Source organism: Anser brachyrhynchus (assembly GCF_964034855.1).
Source record: "Anser brachyrhynchus genome assembly, chromosome: 20".
NCBI lineage: Eukaryota > Metazoa > Chordata > Aves > Anseriformes > Anatidae > Anser > Anser brachyrhynchus.
In genome coordinates, this window is record NC_137713.1 from 9362099 (window position 1) to 9374246 (window position 12148).

General features: G+C 45.7%; 1 protein-coding gene and 1 long non-coding RNA gene across 2 annotated transcripts in view; both read right to left on the bottom strand.

The window, feature by feature from the left end:
* CASTOR2 (cytosolic arginine sensor for mTORC1 subunit 2) overlaps positions 1–12148 on the bottom strand; it is a 127668-nt gene that overhangs the window by 77055 nt on the left and 38465 nt on the right. The window lies entirely within an intron of this gene.
* LOC308180679 overlaps positions 1–12148 on the bottom strand; it is a 50148-nt gene continuing 38000 nt past the window's right edge. Inside the window, exon 2 of the long non-coding RNA XR_013941121.1 lies at positions 1–12148. This exon is cut by the window's right edge and continues 19297 nt beyond it. This is a non-coding gene — a long non-coding RNA (uncharacterized lncRNA).

Here is a 12148-nt window from a genome sequence, read left to right on the forward strand (position 1 = left end):
GCTTCGGGCTCTGGGAGGATACAGCAGGGTACATATGCAGGCCCTGTTTCGCTTCCCTGAGCAGCGCAGTCAGCACAGGCTCCTTGCTCTGACCAACCCCATGTGCTCAACACAGCAGTAGGTCAGGACACACAGATACCATGAAATAAAAATCTGATTGCTCCAATTCTTTTTATTTTTTTTTTCCCCCTTCAGGAAGCACTTGTGGTGTTCTGGTGTCCTCCAACATCTGCCAGGTACCTAGCTGGAGGGTCAGTGGATTACCCGAGATGCAGGCAGTAGCAGAGCAAAGGCCTGTCTGCATCACTGCACCCTCCCTGTGTTTGGGAATGAACCCTAGAGGGACTTCATGCTGAGCTGCCACCTTGGGAGAAATCTGTCAGTCCTCTCTCAGGGTGGGGAGGAGAGAACATCAGAGTTAAACTCCTCTGCAGTTAAGTTTCTGGTCCTGTGGTGGTTTTACTCAGGTGGGCGGCCAAGCTCCACCACAACCGCTCTCTCACTCCCCCTCCTCAATGAGGAAAGGGGAGAAAAGGGCTCAAGGGCTGAGCTAAGGACGAGGAGATCGCGCAGTAATTATCGTGACTGGCAAAACAGACTCAGCATAGGGAGATAGTAAGATTATTTTATTCTAGCTTATTACTAACAAGCTAGAGAAGTGAGAAACAAAGGAAAGAAACCAAAAGCACCTTCCCCCCTAACCACCTTCTTCCACCTCCTCCCCCCAAGTGGCGCAGTGGAACAGGGGAATGGGGGGTCATGGTCAGTCTATAGCACTTCTTCTCTGCTACTCCTTCTCAGTCACTCTCGTCCCCTGTGCTGTGGGGTCCCTCCCACGGGATGCAGTCCTTGCCTAACTGATCTGGCGTGGGCTTCCCACAGGCAGCAGCTCTTCAAGAACTGCTCCAGATATGGGTCCGTACCACGGGGTCCATCCCTCAGGAGCAAACTGCTCCAACCTGGGTCCCCCACGGGCAGCAGCTCCTGCCAGGTCACCTGCTCCTGCGTGGTCTCCTCTCCATGGGCTACAGGTCTGCTACAGGTCTGGCCCAGAATCTGCTCCGGCAGGGGTCCTCCACAGGTCGCAGTCTCCGTCGGTGCAGGTCCACCTGCTTCACCATGGTCCTCACCACAGGCTGCAGGGGACTTCTGCTCCAGCACCTGGAGCACCTCTCCCCCTCCTTCTTCACTGACCTTGGCACCCGTAAGGCTGTTCCTCACTCCTCTCACTCTCCCAGCTGCTGTGTGGCGCAGCATTTTTTTTTTCCCTGTCTTAAATATACTCGCACAGAGGCATAAAACAACATCACTTATTGACTCGGCTCTGGTCAGCAGTGGGGCCCTTACCTAACATGGGGCAGCTTCTAGATTCTTCTCACAGAAGCCACCCCTATGGCCCCCTGCTACCAAAACCTTGCCACGTAAACCCACTACAGGTCCTGATAAATCACAGCCCACAGCCTCAGATACAATCACAAGTTTCAAATTCAGACTTCCAAGCCCGTATGTTTCAGGATGGGTAAAAGGAGAGTTTTAGCCAGAAGCCAGGTAAAGCCCATGATCAAGATATATTCTCTCCTGGCATAGCTTTCATGGTTACTAAACTCATAAAAGCTTTTTTTAAGCAAGACAAACTGTGCTGGGGAAGGGGGATTGGACAGAACTGTATCAGGAAAAAGGCTGGCATTTTAGTAATGGTTCAGAGGTTTCAGCTACCAGAGATCAGTGCTAGCTGTCATCTTCATCAAATTAAGAAGCTTCTAAACAGCAGCGGGCTGTGTGTTTTAAAGAGGCCTTTAAAGTCTATGGGAACAAATACAACACAGTTAACATGCTGGGAAAACCTTTCCACAAGCAGACGTAGGAAGAAGTTCAAGTAGTTCTAAGTAAGAGCCTGAAGGCACAGACATCATCTTTCCATTTCCAATTGTCTTGGACAGGATAGGAATTTTGGAAGTGAAAGGAAATGCTGTGCTGCAGGCAGGTTTTAATACCTGAACTAACAGATTTGCCCCTGCCCTACCCTCTTTGCTTTAAAATGGAGATGAATGAAGCGCAGAACCATTTTAAATACCACTTCACACGAAATTCTAATCACCATTTCAGTTTATGTTCTACTGCATTGTTCACTCCCTGCTTCCCTGTGGAGAAGAAGAGGAAAAGAGAAGGGAAGAAGAGCTGTTTAGTAACTGGCAGAGTCCATGAATGTGTTCTCTGGAAACATTCTAAGATTGCAAAACAGCCAGGCCTCATGAAAACCCAACAGGCTGTAATCATCTACTTGTGTCCTGTCCTCACCAAGTGCTGTGCAGGATAAGTATTAAAATCGATTAAAAAAAATTAAAGCATCAAGAAGTTTGTTGTCAAGGATTTACAGAAAATTAAAATTGTGAAATCACTAGTTGGGATGAAAAAACCTAAGAAAACTATACAACCTTCCACTTTTAAGGGCTTGGGGAAGAACAAATACTCTCAGAGTAATATAAGGCCCACCCCCAAAAGTGACCAGGCTAAGGTTGGGCACTATCAGTACCACCTCCATCCCTGACTTCATCCTTCCTTTCAAGCAGTAAGTGGCCAAGTTGAGAGAACCAAAAATACATGGTCAGATGGTGCTTTTACCTTTCATCAACAAAGAAGCTTAAATGCTCTGATGACTCAGAAAGGGAATATGCGACACCTCCAGAGAGGTCCTGAGACTCCTCAGGCACCCATTCCGCCTGTGGGCTCTGACCCACGCCTGAGGAGCTCCAAAGGGATCGTTCCCCTGGTGTCCCAACCAGCACAGGTGCCCAACAGCTCAGGCCTGCACCATCAGCAGCACCCAACTCCGAAAGGAAACAAGCCAAAGTCTCGTTATCTGAGACTTTAACACAAAAGGCTCTTCTGTCACCTCAGCTCTGCTCTTACTTTTTAACTTAAGCTTTTCAGCAGTTCCAGGATAACAAATCCACGTAGAACAATGTCCGTAGCTGTAAGGAAAGCACAGTTCTGTGAACTGAGAGATATCCCTGAGGTACATCAGCAATCCACTTCCACTCCAGTCAGGATTTAAAACACACTTTATGGGTACAGATGAGGCTTCACACTCGCCACCTGTGAGAGCCCTGTCTGCCAGCTGTATTTCAAGCACGATCATAAGACAGGCTGAAGTGGTTCATTTGGGTGCTAAATACAGCATAATGCTTCCTGAAGAGTGAAATGAAAAGTATTCTTTTCAGGATGAATGACAAGAACTTCAGGTGAAATGCAGCCCAGGACTTTAGGTAGTATAGCACAAGACACAAAGACACTAATGAGAGTTATAGCCTCACCCACGCAACACGATTCTTGTTCTCCAGGGCCAGCAAATACTTGTGATTAGCACCATCAGAAAAAACTCTCTTTAAAATGCATTTAGGTCACAGAAAACACTAAAATATCCTCAGAGAAGATTCAAAAACAAAACAAAACAAACAAAACCGAACCAAAAAACAAGTACAATGTTGAATTACGACAATCACAGGTGGAAAAAAACTAGAGAACACGGGTTATTGCTAGGCTATGAGTGGGCCTGGTAGGGAATCACTAAATTACCCTTGTCGAGGAACATGAGAAAAAAGACTCTTAGAAAGACACAATCCCACCTGGCTCCTATTTGCTGCTTTTCACAAACAGACCTCAAAGCACTTTCTAAAGAAAGTTAGTATCAATATCAGCTTTTATTGCATCCCAGCTTCGCAGGACAAAGCACAAGGTAGTAATTCTCTCCAGCCTCACATAACCCAGACAGGTCTGAACATTTAGTGCTCTTCCAGCAAGTCTGCTAGCAGAATAAACAGTTCGTAACAGTTAAGGAACATTTTAAACCTATGCTGAGGATAAAGCGAGCATAGCCTTTGGCAATATACAAGACTTTGCTTTCAAGCCAAGACTTTCCTTTATTCACAGCAGAAAGAAACAGAACAAAACCACCAGGTATTGCTGTCTGCGTGCTCTACAGGGTGAGAAAGCAGCGAGGAGATCAGAAAGAAGCAATGTCCCACAGGACAGCAGGGTTTGACCCAAACCACCAGCAGCCCGACATCCTCGTTCACAGCTTAAGTCAACTAATGGTCTAAAAGCTGGAAAAGGAAGTAATGACCTGAAATACAAAATTCAGCCCCATTCAGAGAATGAATATGAATCACATTTTTTAAGCATGGCTAGGGAATTACACGTAATTGCATCTGATGTGGTTCACAGGTCCGCAGCAGAACCTGGCCTCCAGTCACCAGCTGTCTCCAGCAGCAGCAGCCGTTCTCCAGCAGTTGTCTCAGGAGGCTTCTGCAAAACACAGGCTGCCTCTGCTCCTTTCTGTGCATCACCTGAAGGATTCATAGGAAAACTGTCTGGAACTGGTACTTCACTGCTGGGGGATGGAGAAAAGAGCACAGGATGGTCTGGGAAAGATAGATCTCCACTGCAATATGGACTTCGTTGTTCTGCTGAGCCCTACACTTTACCATCAAACTCATGCTTTAAGATAAGGTCTGCAGGCTTTGTTCTGGTAGCAATTAAATGGCTTACTCACCATTTTTTTCTGCTGTCATTGACCTATGTCAGTAAGTAAGCAACACGGTGTTTTTTTTGATCAGACAAAGAGCGAGGGGGTGGAACCTGCTCAAAGAACAGAAAACAATCATAAATGAACCTCTGAGCTCAGGAGCTATTATAAATCAAGAAGGGGAGCAACAGAGAAGGTGCTAGGAAACCCACTGGTTATTGCACAAGCTTTTCTTCACCCAATGCCAAGACTCAAATCCCACTGGAAGGTTAGGAACAAAACTGCCTTCTCCACAGCTATGACAGTGTGCCCAGTTTCCAGTCCGGGAGTCTTCTTTGTTTTTCCAGTTCAAAATACTGCATTAATGCACTTATATTATCACAGACAAGACCTCAGATTCTAGGATGTCCATCTTAGTCCAAGTCTAGAGCATTTGCTATTATTCTCAATGCAGAATACCTCGATACACAATTCTGGTCTGTTCTATTGATGTACCTCCTCCCAAGGGCAAGTGGAGCTCTGCTCTCTGAGGACAGTGACAAGGCCTGAGGGAATAGCATGGAGCTGGGACAGCGGAGGGTCAGGCTGGGTGTTAGGGAAAGGTTCTGCACTCAGAGGGTGGTTAGGCACTGGGACAGGCTGCCCAGGGATGTGGTCACGGCACCGAGGCTGCTGGAGTTCAAGGAGCATTTGGACAAGGCTCTCAGACACGTGGTCTGATTTTTGTGTGGTCCTGTGTGGAGCCAGGGGTTGGACTCAATGGTCCTTGTCGGTCCCCTCTAACTTGAGATCTTCCATGATTCTGTTCTATGAATCACTGCTCAAACTGTGCTGAGCAGCATTCCTCCTCACCACCTTCGCTGTGGGGATGACAAGCTGCACAGGGCATGGAGGCCGCTGAGGAAGACAAGAAGCCCCATGCTTCAGATTCAACATCACTGGGGCAAGCGCTATCTGTACACCACAGCAGGATCCTGTTCCATAATTAAACCCCTCTGATCCTGTCACAGCAAGAGACATCAACTTGAAATATAACGATACAGTGATTAAAATTCAGACATGGCTGAAGTCGCAGTAGTTGGGGGGTGATGAATGTCACACAAGGGGTGTTTTTCAAGGGATGAACTAACTTATTTTTCATAAGTCTGAATGATTAAAATTTCCTTAAGTAGCAACACAAGAAAAAACAACAAAAACATAATTGAGTAGTCATGTATTAAATGAACTACACCATGTTGTATTTTTCCCTGTAGGTTATTTCAAGATCCTCTTACACAGCCCTTCATAAAGGCCTGCTGAAAACATCAATCAAGCTTCCTAATGCAGAATGACCAATTTCTTTGGCCATCAAGAACACATTTATATCTCAAAGAACTGAATAAATCCAACAGAGGGAAGTTACCATTCATTATTAGCCAGCAAGTTCTTTGCCATTTTGCCTTTTGCTCCTCTGCTAAAATGAGTACTTTGATCAATCGCAGAATGATCCTCTGACATATAAAGCGGCCAATTCCTATCACACCAGAGTCAGTCCAAACAGGATTTTGCTCTTCAAACAGCGATTTCACACGTGGATTTAGGTTGTACTCACTGTGACTGTAGGATGAAGAGTCTGGTCCATGGTGGAGCTGTGAGAAGGTGTCTATGCACTGCTGTCTTGTGCAGATCTGGCACTGCAATAGGCATGTTTGGGGAATGTGAATTTTTAATTGCTCTCTTCCCTATAACTACATTGCACTGTTTAACCTCACTACAGGGTTGAGATGCCGTGGAGGCATTTGTAGAAACTGTGCATGCACACTAGCAGACGAAGCACGATGCAGGGTCACCCACCTAGATGTTCCTCGGTTACATGGCAGCTGCCAGCAGGGGTGAGCTTGCCACGAGCCAGGCAGCCATCATTCAGGGCAACGAAGTGAAGCCACTAGTCACCTAACCTGCCTGGCATGGAAGAGCAACTGCGATGTACTGAAGGAGCTAAGGTCTTGCTGAGATGAGAAGCTCTGCTTGTTTTGTCGCTTTCCCATCACTCAGCAGCAAGGGGAACATGGAGGAGATGATTGCGCTCTTTCCACAGTCAGGGAAGGTTTGGGAAAGAATTACTGACAGATCCCCTACTTCAGGACTAGCTTTAAAGGGAAAGATGATTTATGCAGTCACGCTATCCAATCTGTCCCCTGCACATATGTTTTTGAACTGTTTTCAATAAACATCAGAGTCGGAGATTTCAAAGGTACTAAACAGAAGTAAGGTCCATTCAAATGGGTGCTAGAAGGAAGAGGAAAGCCTGCCTACAGCAGTGCTGAGGAAAAGGCCATAACACAAGCATGGACCTCATTAGACACCGATGAATCCAAGAGGGGCACGTCCCAGCCACAAGAAACCTCGCTGCTCCCGTCGTGCCAGACTCCAGGGAGCCTCGCTGCAGGAGAAAGCGAGAGGAAACCAGCTCTGCTAGTTTGGCTGCTCATTTTCGTCAGAGATGTGCAGCCCGGGCATGCAGAGCCCTATTTGTTTTACGGATCCTGCATAAGCTGCTGTGTTTCTTTACATCGACTGCCTGAAGGGGCTGGAAAACCTGGTGGTTAGTGTCTCCAGCCGAGGGAAGCGGACGTGGACCGCTGTGCTGGAGAGTGCCAGCAGCTGTTCCACTGCCTGGGCCAAGGACACAAACACAATAAAGCTTCCACCCAAAACGGGAACCAGACCTGACCCAAGCCCAGCTGCCTACAGAGGCACCTGGATGCCCACAGGAGAGAGAGGGTCTGCCCCGGGGAGGCTCTCATGGCCGAGGGGCATCTCTGGCAACCCTCACAGCAGGCCCTGCTGGCGTGAGTCAGGCACAGCAGGCCCCGCTGCCCTCCTGGAGCAGCTCCTTCATCTCAGAAGCTCTTCTCTGCTAAGAAGCAGTGACACCTACAACCAGCTCTGTGATTTTGGAGAAGAGAAATACGAGCCTGAGTAGTACAAGCTTTTTTTTTTTTTTTTTTTTAAAAAAAAAAGGCTGAGGACTGGCAAACTTTCATTTAAGCAGTCTAAAAGTTTTCAGTTACCTCAACACATGCCTGTAAAAATATAACATTTCTCTCAAAGTCAACAGTGGTCTGTTTTTATCTTCGCAGTCCTTTGATGTCATCGCCCAGAGGGCTGGAAATGCTACTTAGCAGCATCACCACAAAAGCGTAGGTAGCAGGATCTTCTGCATCAATAGCCGATGACTCAGGACTCCAATATAATTCAGCCTTCACTTTTGGCTGTTTCCGTTACCTGGGTATTCACCACACTGCAAAACCTGTACAGAGAGCTTAGTATCTTCTCCTTGGAAATGGCTGTCTGTTTACCCTGACATGGCTGAGTTAATTTCAGGTTTCAGCATTGGCCGTTAGCTATAAGCCACGGGGCAAACAGGAGAAGCCCCCAGAAGTTAGGCTGGGGAAAGGTATGTTTTAGTCATTGATATAAGGGGAAAATCAACTTAGAGCTGCTTCCGCCTCACCGACAGCAGCACTTTTCCACAGTTACTTGCCAGCCAGCCGACTTCCAAACTAAAACCCAGCAGCCAGACTTTCAAAGGGGTTGCTAACAGTGCAGACTGTGAGGTTTCCAAAGCGTCCACGCCTTCAAGAGATGGAAAAGGAGGCAGGCACTTCAGTGCCTCTGAAAGTCCATATGAGTAACCACATCTCAAAATGAATTAAATGCCTTCGCACACTCAGTGCCTTGTCTCAGCCTCTAAGCGTGGGGTTCTTCTGCCTCCCACCCCAGGGGCTGCCATACCACAGGGTCTCTCTTTTCCAGGAAGATGACAAGGGACGTCACTAGGAGCTGCCTCATTTCTACTCCCAGTGAATCACTGAGTACTGGCAGCAGGCTGGGGGAACCCCATCTAAGCAATTCTTGCTGTCACAAAAGTTAAGTTAGATAAACCCTGAGACAACCAGAGATCATTCATGTTGTGTTAATCTGGCTAAGGCACAGCTCCAGCTCTCTTCCAGGCTGGTAGGAGGCAGAAGACACAACAAGTGAGATCAAAATGAGCTCGTGGTGCCAAATGCTTTCATGATACACATGGAACAGAACGTCATCCTGCACTAATTTGTGCTACGCTTTCTTATTCATTCCTCTGCATCAGTTTCAGATACACTCAAGCTGCAGATCTTTAAATGGACACGCTAAATATAAGCTATGGAGTTGACTGACAGTTTTATTTTTGTCTTTTAAAGACATGACTGAATCTAGTATTGCTAGTTTTCTCTCTGTACCCATGGAAATTCCGCTCCATAGCAGGTAAGAGAGGTAGGGGAAATTTCACTCATCTTTGTAAGACAAGCAGTTATCTTGGATAAATGTCATTTACATCTTCCAATATACATTTACATCTGCATCACTACATATAAATATACCAGTGAAACTAACACAGAAGAAATGATTTATGATCTTCCTCTGGTTTTCACTGGTCTCTAACATCACCTGTATCTGATCAGCCCTTCAGTAAAACCCAGAAAATCCCATTCCCAAGAAAGCACACCATCCTCTAACCACTCACGGGCAGTATTGCAAGCTCAAGGCACTAGGAATTACTTGTGCAAGGCATCAGCCACATCAGTCTCGACAGTTTTTCTTTTTACTCCACTGGACTGAAGGAATACAAACCCTTTCTACGGGAGGTGCAGGCATTTGAATAGGAAGCTACCATGCTTCAAGGAGCACTCATGATGAAACTCAAAGGAACAACAGAAAACGTTTTCACTTAGTGGTGCACGTGCTTCACCCCATGTATCACAGAGGAGCTACAGGACTTACTTGCTTTGTCAACACAGGCCAGCATCCACTTCTGCTACCTGCTGCGACCAGACAGATATGTTTTGGGTCTTACTTAGAGCAGTTTTACCTTCCCAGCTATGCATCTCAAAGACAAAAACAGTCTCAAAAAAACACTTTCACAAATGTCAGCCCTCCGAAAACAGGTTTTGAGGGACAAAAGGAGACATTGTCCTGACTGATCTTCATCCTAGTGCAAGCCACAGATTTTGACACGAAGTCCATAACTTGCATATAAAGCAGAACCTCAAGTGTGGGAAAACAACTGTACATACAGGTGCTGAGTCCTCTGGAACAAAGTCCTGTGGTTTTAGCAAAGAAAGCCAAAAAAGGTACTTCTCCATTTTAACGTGCTTTAGTGTGTGTGAGGGCTCTTGTTCTCAAGAGGTGAATGCGAAGGGCAGCCTTGTTCCCTTGGGAAAAGGCCAGTTCCTCTAGTCTAAGACAACGTCCCCGCAAAATAAGAATGCGGCACTCACTCCTGCATTCCTCCCTGTCTCTCTTTATGTCTATGATTGAAAAGGCTTTTTTCTCTCAAGCACAGGAGCAGGCAAATTACTACCTTCGGTTTCAGCCTAGATAAAAAAGAACATGCCTGAGAAAGCTGGAGTGAAAACCGAAACATCCACATGAGTAGGAAAGGGTATGAGTGCACATGGTCATTCGAACTGCCAGGATGAGCCTGGATCCTCAATCTCTACCTGCAAGTATCAGGGAAGGAATCTAATGGAAGTGGCAGCACTGGGACTCGGGGATCTTAGGTACAGCTCATGGCTTCAACAGGGATTTACTGCAGTATTTTGGGCTGGCAGCCCCACATCCTTTTCCCCATACTTCTTCCAGTGAAGAAAACACAGAAATTAACCTCTCAGGTATCCTCTGAGCTTACCAGCTATGGGGATGCACTATAATTCATAAGGATGTCTTTCACCCCGCTTCAGTAGAGGAGCCAATTTATTTTATTTTTCATACGATAGTTCAGTAGATATGGAAAACCATTAAAATCATGGAGAAAAGCCAGAAAATATAAAACGCATGCAATTGGGGGTAACATAACGGCTTCTGTTATGTTCTTCTATACTGCTTGGGTAGGAGTTTATGACAATCCAACTATTCAGGACTTGAACCCAGCTCTCATGAAGTTTGCAACCATCCTTAAAATTCATTAAAACAAGTGCATTGAAGTGCCAAGGCATGGGGCAGAGATAAAGAGAGAAGAATTCAACAATAGGCATATAAGTGCTTACGTACATACTCTATGCGTTTGCATACCTGTCCCACAAATTGCAACTTCTTTACATTCATCTGTCATTTTGCTGGGAATTATAGAACACTCCACTTTGAAACACAAGCAGTTGCCAATGCATATTAATGAATATTAGCGCTGACAGTGTGCTACCATACTGTCAAAATGGGTAGCTGTGCAACTTGCTGATTTTCATGAATTTTGAAGCACACAGAAGTAGGTGGGTTTGTGCACATATTATTCCGCTGCCCAAGGAGAAGGAACAAACAACCCATTGTGTCCATCTGAGAAAGAAAAAAAAACAACCTGCTGTGGTGAAGACAAATCAGTTTTAAGTAATGCTGCCGGGGACACTGTTGATGACAAATGCTGAATTCTGGCTTGAATGTGTGGGGTGGGAAGATTAAACGTGCTCTGCCATTTAATAAACTTTACACTAAGCTCTGTTTTTTTCTGCCTTGATCTCTTATCAAAAGAATGAAGCAAGTTATCAGATGCTTCCAGGCATGCTTCATGTGTTATTAACAAATTAAATAGTATCAGCTGCCTCTGCTGCTAGAAAAAGAAATAAACAGTGTGACATAGGTCAGAAGCCCAGTGTTTGGACCAAGTACTGTCCACCTGTGTCACCAAGTTAACTCCTTGTGTTATGAAACCAAAGGCAAGATGGAACATAAAGGGTTATTTTTAAGGCATCAGATGATTTCAACAGCATAGAGGCAGAAGAACCAAAGCTTTGGTGTGTTATTAAACCAGAACCAGATACAAAGAAATCCAGTTAGTCACAGAGATTGCTGCCACCTTATTGCCCCTGTGGCCAGGCAGTCTCTGTCTTGTACCAATGGCTCAGAAGTTGCTGACATCAGCATAAAAGTGTCCCGAGCCACAGAAAGCAGTACCCCCAAAACACCTTCACCAAGCTGCAGGAAATTGTTCTTGTATTTGTTTCTCGCTGCCAAATTTGCATGGTTTTCTGACTGTCAAATCTTATGACTTCTAGATATATTAGCAAGGCAACAGATGAAGTTTTCATGTAATCATGTGCTCTTAAAAAAAGAGCCCTTTAGAATGAAGCAGCTCATCTAGCCCTTGCAGGTGTGGAGGAAGGTCTGAAGCATTCACCCACCACTCAAAAACAGGATGCCAAAATACGTGCCTACATGGAGATCTGATGCATCTTGAATTCTGGATTGACATTTGCAATTTGCATAAATTCATATCTTCCCAAGAAGATACTGAGACACCAGCCACAAAGCAGAAGGGGGGGCAGAGGGGGAGAAGCATATAACTGGCCCAATATTCAGGCAGCAACCAAAACCACAAACTGGAGTAAGATGACCACAAACTGGAGTAAGATGCTGACTCCACAGGGACAATATCAGCGGTACCCCAGAAATGCTCCTCTTTTTTCCATCAAGGATTGCTTCTTGTTTACATTCAACATGAATCCAATCAGTTGGACAGCTGTAATTCTCACCTCATATCAAAGAGAAAGGAGGGGAAACAGCAAATACTAACAAGCCCCTACAAAACAACTACCACTTTCCCCCTGCCTG